General features: G+C 54.0%; 2 long non-coding RNA genes across 2 annotated transcripts; one reads left to right on the top strand and one right to left on the bottom strand.

The window, feature by feature from the left end:
- Positions 1-1,274: 1,274 nt before the first annotated feature.
- LOC109497377 lies at positions 1,275-5,046 on the bottom strand. The gene is made up of 3 exons (XR_002153527.3): positions 4,907-5,046; positions 4,056-4,610; positions 1,275-2,287 (listed from the first exon to the last, which is right to left on the bottom strand). It is a non-coding gene; the product is annotated as an uncharacterized LOC109497377 (long non-coding RNA).
- Positions 5,047-5,370: 324 nt separating this feature from the next.
- LOC109497378 lies at positions 5,371-8,202 on the top strand. Its single transcript, XR_006594057.1, has 2 exons — positions 5,371-5,509; positions 7,482-8,202. It is a non-coding gene; the product is annotated as an uncharacterized LOC109497378 (long non-coding RNA).
- Positions 8,203-9,149: the final 947 nt, after the last annotated feature.

Here is a 9,149-nt window from a genome sequence, read left to right on the forward strand (position 1 = left end):
GCAATTGAAAATAGTTTTCCCAGCTGCCCGCCCCCGGAGGTCTGCAGACCAGCTGCCTTCCACAACCACAAAAATGAAATAGGACTGTGTGAGGAGACGTCAGCCGGTGGCTAGCAGCTGTGAGCATCTTGAGTGTCTTGACCCGGGATGTGGTCAAGGCCAAAGGGAGGCCTTGTCTAGAAGCCTTGGGGCAAGGCGGGCTGGTCTGGGGGCCTGTATGGGGGCCTTTGTCCTGAGGTCAGTGTCTGTAGGGTCCATAGTGGATGTCTCGCTCATGGACACCCTTGGAGAGGAATCACATGGAAAAGGGGTAGAGGCCCAAGAGCGTCCACAGGGGCCTCACCACTAACCGTGTCATTGATGTGCCCACGCCCACCATGTTTCCAAACAGCTGCATGTAAATCACACCATCAAAGAGGAAAAGAGGCTAACTATTTTTGATGAATTTGCCATTTTTGCTTTGTGTTCTTTATTTTGTTAAATATTTATTTGTTTATTTTGAGAGAGAGAGAGAGAGAGCTGGGAAGAAGCAAGAGAGAGAGAGAGAGGTAGAGAGAGAACTACGAACAGGCTCCATGCTGTCAGCACAGAGCCCGACTTGGGGCTCGAACTCATGAACTGTGAGATCATGACCTGAACGGAAATCAAGAGTCCGACGCTTGGGGCGCCTGGGTGGCGCAGTCGGCTAAGCGCCCGACTTCAGCCAGGTCACGATCTCGCGGTCCGTGAGTTTGAGCCCCGCGTCAGGCTCTGGGCTGATGGCTCAGAGCCTGGAGCCTGTTTCCGATGCTGTGTCTCCCTCTCTCTCTGCCCCTCCCCCGTTCATGCTCTGTCTCTCTCTGTCCCAAAAATAAATAAAAAACGTTGGAAAAAAAATTAAAAAAAAAAAAAAGAGTCCGACGCTTAACCCACCGAGCCACCCAGGCGCCCCGAATTTGCCATTCTTAAAACATTTTTATTATTATTATTAAATCACCCTTATCGTGCTCTCCACCAGTTTGGATCTATATAGACTTGGTCACAGGGAGTCGGCACAAGGACGGCGGGTGGAACTTGAAGTTTAAAAACCTGTCCGCGGCTCCTGAGTTCTGTCCCCTGTGCGCTGCTTGGAGAGGGAGCCGGGCTGTGCCTTCGGGCTCGGACTGGGCAGGCATGACGCACAGCCCTGGCGAGGTTGCCTTGCCGGACCCAGTGACCGAAGGCCCCTTTCTCGGGGTGAAGGAGGTGGGAGGGCACGCGGGGGCCCTATCGCCCTCGTGAGCTTCAGCTGGGCTGCATGTTACAGAATCTCATAGACGGAAAACCTGTGGACTCCCTCTCTCCCCGCGCCACCTGATTTCAGGATTCTTTGGCCGCTTTCCCCCTTGTTATTTGGTGGACAGCACGCCTCCAGATGAGTAACTATTTCAGGGACCCTTGCTCCCTCCTCTTGACGGAGAGAAGCCTTCAAGGCATTTGCAGCCTTCAGAACAGCAGACGCAAAATGCTTGGCTGCTATTCTATCTTCGAGTCAAGAAGACAGCGACACGCTCAGCAGCTGTGGGTTCTGGCACACGCAAGTGTGTGTGTGTGGGGTGGGGAGGTCTGAATCTCCGAGATCCCAGTTCCCCACCTCCAAGCAGGGCAGGAGGCCAACGTGTGTCTGCACCTTCCAGCTCTTTGTGCGTGGAGTTTTGAATTCTTTTTTCTATCGTTTGGGTTTTATTTATTTATTTTGAAAGAGAGAGGCAGAGAGCCAGTGGGGGGAGGCAGAGAGAGGGAGAGAGAGAATCGCAAGCAGGCTCCGTGCTGTCAGTGCAGAGACCAAGGCAAGGCCTGAACTCACGAACCCCCTGATCATGAGCTGAGGTCATGAGCTGAGCCGAAACCAAGAGTCGGGCAATCAACCGACTGAGCCACCCAGGCGCCCCCGGAGTCTTGGATTCTTAAAAACATCTACTCCAGGCATGGGCCACCACAACCCTGTCCCCAGACCGCACACGAGGACAGGACGGTCTGGGGCCACAGAGAGATGCGCTGGGCAAGGCGCAAGGGAAACTCGCCATCAGCGGCCCTACTCCTTCCCTGCATTTCACAGACTTCAAGGCATGGATTTGAGCACTGGAACCCTCTCTGCTGTCAGTGAAGGAGAGATGAACGATAAAACCCTGGTCCGCAGTGGCATCGAGCAGCACGAAGGTGTTGGGGGGGCGTGGCTGAGCCCCTGCCCTGGGTCAACGACACACTTGTCCTTCAGTTGAGCAAGATGGCATGATGTTTAAATGAGAGTCTCTAAGGGTGTGCAGACCTGTGGCCGAAAACGGGAAAATGAAGATATTACCAGCTATTGGTTCATATACATTTACTTATTCAGCAAACATGGGGCTCACTCTGTGTCAGGCACCAGGAATACAGTGACAAATAGGATGTTGAGAGAACCAGAGTGGCCTGGCCGGGGTGGGCAAACATCTCAGCAATGGGGAGAGGCCTGGGGAGTGGTCCCATGTCCACCCACATCTGGCTCCCAGTAAGAGGCAGAAGGTCTTTTTTTTTTTTAATTTTTTTAAATGTTTTTATTTATTTTTGAGACAGAGAAAGACAGCATGAGCAGGAGAGGGGCAGAGAGAGGGGGAGACACAGACTCCGAAGCAGGCTCCGGGCCCCGAGCTGTCAGCACAGAGCCCGACGCGGGGCTCGAACTCCATATCCGCGAGATCGTGACCTGAGCAGTAGTGAGATACTTCAGGGACTGAGCCCCCCGGGCGCCCCAAGGAGCAGAAATTCTGAAGGGCCCTCAGGCTGAGCCGTGAGCACAGCCCAGTGGACATTCCAGCACTTTCCCAGGACCTCCACGACCTGCTCCTCTCTAGGTATTCCTGATGGGAATTTGACCGTCAAGGGTGAGACATAAAGACCTAGAAGCAGTGAGGAAACTGTGCTTAGAAGTGGCTCCAAGCCCATTCTCCATCCTTCTAAACATCACGGGAGCTGCCTGGTAGCATCAGCTCAAACTACCCAGAGCTGTTTTGTTTTTTTTTTTCCTTTTCTAAAATTTTGCAACATTGATACAAAATTATTAAAAAATATATATTATATATATATATATATATATATATTCTTAGATAAAATAAGGCATAACGTAGAAAAATGTGGGCACTAAAATTTCAGACAGTTTCGACGAGGACTTTGGGACCCAGGGCAGAAGGAAAAGGAAAAATGTGTGCTTGAAGGGTAGTAGAAGTAATCAATAATGATTGATTTTCAATGTTGATCAAAAAATACAGTCTTAAAGGGGGCGCCTGGGTGGCTCAGTCAGTTGAGCGTCCTGACTTCGGCTCAGGTCACGATCTTATGGTTCGTGGGTTCGAGCCCCGCGTCAGGCTCTCTGAGCCTGGAGCCTGCTTTGGATCCTGTGTCTCCCTCCCTCTCACCTCCCCCGCTTGTACCCTCTCTCTCTCTCTCTCTCTCAAAAATAAATAAACATTAAAAAAATAATTAAAAAAAAGAATCCAAACGATGAATAAAACCAGGTAGAAGTGGTTTTTAAACACGGTGGATATGGAAAAGTTTAACTCTGTTATCTTGTCAGCGAACTATATGGCCACTGCCCTGACGAGAGACACCCGTCCCACATCCATTTCCTGAACTGTCTCTATAGCTTCTGTCCCTTTACCAAGTTCTGCGTCGTTGCGGGGCAGACGGAGACAGAGCGGGGGACATCCTCGTCAAAGTCTCTCCTGCTTAATTTTTCCAGAAAAATCTACTAAAAAGAGAGTCTGCAAAACCCTAATTCTCCATATGAACTTATTCCTTGACGTGACTACTTAGAATCTCTATCATCACGGCAAACGATTTTTTCCAGTTAGGAAGTCGCCTCTGATGGCCAGTCACCCTTTTCCGGAGGCGGAAAACTCAGCCCCCTGGGCAGGAGCAGGAGACGCCACCAGTGTCCTCACTACGAGGCTTTGCGGTTGGGTCGCCTGGGGACGTTTCCAGCTTTCCTTCTAACCCAGGGGACAGCTGCGGGCAGCGTCCACACTCGCTGTGTTTCCATCTGTACGATGGGGACACCTCACCTCCCACTTGTCTCTTGGAGAGCAGAGGCGCTACAAAGCGGTGCGTGAAGTCCTCTTTCGCCAAGGGGCTCTCGGTCCAGGGGGTCACCCTGTCCTTCCAGAGGCTGGAAGGTGCTTGGGGGGCCTGGGGCACCGCCACCTTTTCATCCGCTCCTGCCAAGGACTCTCCAGGTCCCCGCAGCCCAGACCGCCTGAGAAGGCGCCAGCTGAACAAAGCCCTCCCCAGCCCCTGCGCTCTCTCCTCTTGTTTGCACTTTGATAATCCCCCAAGCTCAGCGCAGACTTTCACCATTTAAAAAGGGCTCTGTGAAGCAATGACCAGTCACGCGCTCGTTCAAGGGCTCCTGTTCCAAACCCACACCTGGCTGTGGGTCCTGGCGTTGGGAGCGCGGATGCAGGCGCGGACACCTGCCCGGTGGGAGCACGGGCGGGCCCCTGCCCGCGACTGTGACACCTCATGCCGCCCTTGACCGGGCGTGGGAGGAGTTCTTGGCAATAGTTGCCGTCACGTTTTAATTACCGCTACGCTTGCTTGGCAGACACATCCTTCCTTGGCTGCGTGTGAAAAACAACAACAAACACTTTTAAGAACTAGAAGGCAGATGGGTGGTTTGATTCTTGTAAAAAGAAAAACGCTGTGGCGGTGGAGGAAAATGACACGGCCGGCTTCCCACAATGTACCACGATGTTGCATGGAGACAGACGACGCTACCCAAGGGCGCTGGGAAATTCAAGGCAGTCCGCGACACCAGAGGACTTCCGGCGGTAGGAAACTTGCAGGGAGGGAGCGGTTTGAGGTTGGGCATGAAGGGAACCCCCGGTTTCCACCGAATCCCTTTTCCCAGGCTCACCTGCTGGCAACGGGCACAGAGTTTCTTTGCTCTCCCCCTGCCCCCCACCCCTGCGCCCGGCACGCTCGGGGCTGTCTGGACTCCCAGAGTGTGTGAGAGCTGTGCCACTCGCCTTCACAGATAACATAAATAAAGCGCCGTCCAAAGCAGACAGACACTTGGGCAATTCTTTTGGAACATTCCGTCCCTGATGTTCCAGTAAATTGTTGCATCAGTGGAGATGAACAGCAGGAAAGATTGTGCAGGAGTGAGTCGGGGCGGATTAGCACAGGGCAGAAGAGCCTTGCCCGGAGGGAGACCGCACACGGCCTGTGATCGGCCTGCACGGGGGTCCTTGCGGAGGGACGCGCTCTCCGTGGGCATCTGGGCTGCTCTCTGCTCCGCAGTGACCTGGGGGAGGACCCGGGGCGGCAGCTGGGAACATTTCGGAAGCCACTTCGGGGACAACCCCACTTCTCTAAGGACTGGAAAGGAGGGATCAGGTGTTGGGATCCTCTGACTCTGTAAACGTCAGGAATGAATTTCAGTTCCTGCCTCTGTCTCCTAACCGGTGGCACAGGAGGTCCGAGGCGGTGTTGGCCGAAGGTACAGAAGGTGCGGAAGGTGAGACTGCGTGTCACCGTGGGTGGCAAAGGCAGGGGAAATTAACACACAGACTGTGCGATGTCAGTGCTATAGGTCAGGGAACCAGTTTCGGGGGCACGTGTGGCTCGGCCAAGGCCCCGATGGTTGCATGACAGAGAAACTCCACGTGCCCGCCCACCTGCCCGGCCACCTGCCTCTCCTCTGCCTTTCCTGTCCCTGCAACACAGACAGCAGCTCCTGACGGGACCAGAGGGTGCTCTCTGGCACTTTCCGGCGTGTTTTGTATTGGGGGAAAGGAGGATGTCGTGTTGACATGAGCTAGGAAGGAATGTCTTCCTTGCTTCCTGGAAAGAAATGAGGAAAGAACGTGTAAATCTCAAGAACGCTGGGGCTCCTGACTGGCTCAGTCTGTTAAGCATCTGACTCCTGATTTTGGCTCAGGTCATGATGTCACGGTTCGTGAGTTCGAGCCCCCCATCGGGCTCCGCGTCGGCAGCGCAGAGCCTGCTGGAGATTCGCTGTCTCCCTCCCTCTCTCTCTCTCTCTCTCAAAATAAATAAAGAAACATTTAAAAAATAAAATAAATAACTCTCAAGAACTCAGAAGCCCCCTTTGGGAGCACCGAGGGCCACCGCAGGCCCACCTGGGGAGTGGGGCAGAGGGTCCGTGGGCCGCAGAGTGAGGGTGCATTAAGACGGGGGGAGGGGGTAGTCTGGGGTCAGCTCCTCCGTGTCTGCCCCCCCCCCCCGGCGGCCCCTGAGCTGTTGAGCGGCCCGGGGGTGGGTCACTGTCCTCATTCAGACCATGTGACCCGTCTTAATAGCACCTGTTCTGAGGGCCGGTGTGATCTGGGCCCCTAGCCAGTGCCCGGTGCTCACTCTTTCATTAATGTCGGTAATCCTGCTTCGCGCATTTGCATCGCTGCCAACATTCTGTGGCAGTTGATCCCCGCTTCTGAGAAGGCCAGTCACAGATGTTCTGTGGACACCCGGATATCTGTCCAGTGACAATAGCAAGACGAACGTCCGGCCGCGCGGTAGGGGAAGACCAGCGCCCGATGCCACCTACACCAGCTGCTGGGGGGGGGGGGGCAGGAACTTCTCTGAGTCCCTTTTCCCACTTGACTCGCTGGCACCCGTGAGACCTCGTCGGACAATCTCCGTCTCATCAAGCCCAACACGTCCGTCTTGGCAGACGTGTTCTGTTGACACTTGCCTTGACTGGTTCTCACTCATGGCGTCCGGTCTCCGTGTCGGCTGGGGTCTCTCTGTGTGCTGGTCATCGCGTTTTCAGAACGATCCGCTGAAATACTGGAGGGTTTAAGATGAAGGCAGCTCCCGGTGGAAAGGGTTGGCGCGTGGGTGCTTGGCCACACGCTGGGCCAACGTCCACACTGCATCAGGTCCAGGGCTCCAAATAACCTGGGGCCGCCAAGTGAGCCAACCCCGGGCTCTGCTTCCCTGGGGGCCTGCCCCCTCTGGCTCACCACTACTCTTGGGGGGGTGGTGAGAGGATCCCCCGCTTCTTACGAGGATCTCCGGGGAGGCCCCCCACCTAGCGTGGGTTTCTGTACCTGCTCTGCGTGAGACCTTCCAACACTGAAGTTCCGATCCTTGTTCGGTACCTGCCTTCCGGTTGAGAACAGTTTCTGAGCGCTGGTCCCCTCCCTGGGCTCCCGCTTTCTGTCCCATTTAGGTCCGGTGGCTCCTTCCTGCCTTCCAGCTCTTTGGTGCTTCTGAGAAGAGTGACTCTTAGCCAGCCGTTGCACAAGGGTTCTTACTGTTTTGAGCCGGAAGGGGAGTCCAAACACCTGGGGCTGCCTTCATGGAGGCAGGGAGAACCAATCAAGCCTGTAGAGCTTACTCCTCCTCCTTAAGCCTCAGTTTCCTCGTCTGTGAAATGGGAACCGCTGACTAATCCTACTCACACGATAGGTAAAGTGTTTTGCGCAGCTCCTGGCCCATAGTAATCGCTAATATTAATCTTTCAGGTTTAAACAGGCATAAAATTCGGCAAAGCCTTGGGAGGGATCGTCGCCTTCTTCCCTGGAACCTGGGGAAGCCGTGGTGGCAGCAGACCCATTTCCGCGAGGCACCCTCCCCGGAAGCGCCTCCCCAGCCAGCCGATCCCGGCGTCTCGCTGATGTAAACAGAAAGCGGAAGCCACGCAGGGGTGTGCAGCACGGATGCACCTGTTCCGTGCTTTAAAACTTTCCCAGCGCCGTTCGGCGAGCACTCAGTCCTGCCCGGACACAGACGCCATTTCGTTTCCCCGTTAGACACAGGGCGTCCAGGATACGACGGCCACCAAGCAAAATCCCGCTCGTTCTCTGCGTGAAGAGTCTCGCTTCGCAAGAATTCAGAACACCTTGACCATCACGTGACCTTGCAGCTTCTGTGGGACTTGACCCCCCCACGTGGCACCACTCTTACCCATCACCTATCCGTCCATCTCCATCCACACTTGTCCACAGCAGTCCTGCAGGAGCTCGGGGCTGTTGAGATGCGTTCCCAGGTGACAGCAAGGTGTGGGGTGAGGAAGGACACGCAGAAATACCCTGACCCACAGAAAAGGGAGCGGTACTCTCTGCCTCCAGTCTAAGAATAGTAGTTGGGCGAGTTTTACATGCCCATAAATTCCTAAGTCCGTCCTTACTGTGTGGGTCTGTATTACCCAGAATCTAACCAAAACCAAAGTCAATTCTAACGGTCTCCCTTGTCACATGTATTTATTTATTTTAATGTTTCTTTCTTTTTTTTTTTTAAGTTTATTTATTTTTGGGACAGAGAGAGACAGAGCATGAATGGGGGAGGGTCAGAGAGAGAAGGAGACACAGAATCTGAAACAGGCTCCAGGCTCTGAGCTGTCAGCACAGAGCCCGACGCGGGGCTCGAACTCACGGACCGCGAGATCATGACCTGAGCCGAAGTCGGACGCTCAACCGACTGAGCCACCCAGGCGTCCCAAATGTTTCTTTATTTTTGAGAGGCAGAGAGAACCAGAGCGTGAGCGGGGGAGGGGCAGAGAGAGAGCGGGAGACACAGGATCCGAAGCAGGCTCCAGGCTCCGAGCCATCAGCACAGAGCCCGACGTGGGGCTCGAACCCACGAACCGTGACATCATGACTTGAGCCGAAGTTGGATGCTTATCTGTCTGATCTCACATTTGAAAATGGCCAGGGGCCCCGGGGTGGCTCAGTTGGTTAAGCGTCTGACTCTAGATTTCGGCTCAGGTCATGATCTCACAGTTCGCGAGGGGGAGCCCCGCCGGAGCTCTGTGCCGCCAGCGTGGAAGCCGAGTGGGACCTCTCTCCCCTTCTCTCCGCCCCTCCCCACTCGCTCTCTCCCGCAAAATAAATAAATAGAACTTGAAAAAAATACATAAATCTTTCCCCAACCATGCTTCTCATAGCATTCCTTAAAAAAATAAATAGAATAGAATAGAATAAAAATAAAATAAAATAAAATAAAATAAAATAAAATAAAATAAATAAAAATGGCCCAACCCAGCCAGAGATACCGAAAATGACAGCAACATAGAGCAATCGCTAAGCAGCCTGGAGCCAAAAGCTTCACTTGCTTCCCAAACCTTTCGCTTCTGTATTTGCACAATCCGTTTGTCCTCATCTCGAGTGCCGAGGCACGGGGCCGCAGGGGCG

The sequence above is a fragment of the Felis catus genome, chromosome A2, assembly GCF_018350175.1.
Source record: "Felis catus isolate Fca126 chromosome A2, F.catus_Fca126_mat1.0, whole genome shotgun sequence".
Lineage (NCBI taxonomy): Eukaryota > Metazoa > Chordata > Mammalia > Carnivora > Felidae > Felis > Felis catus.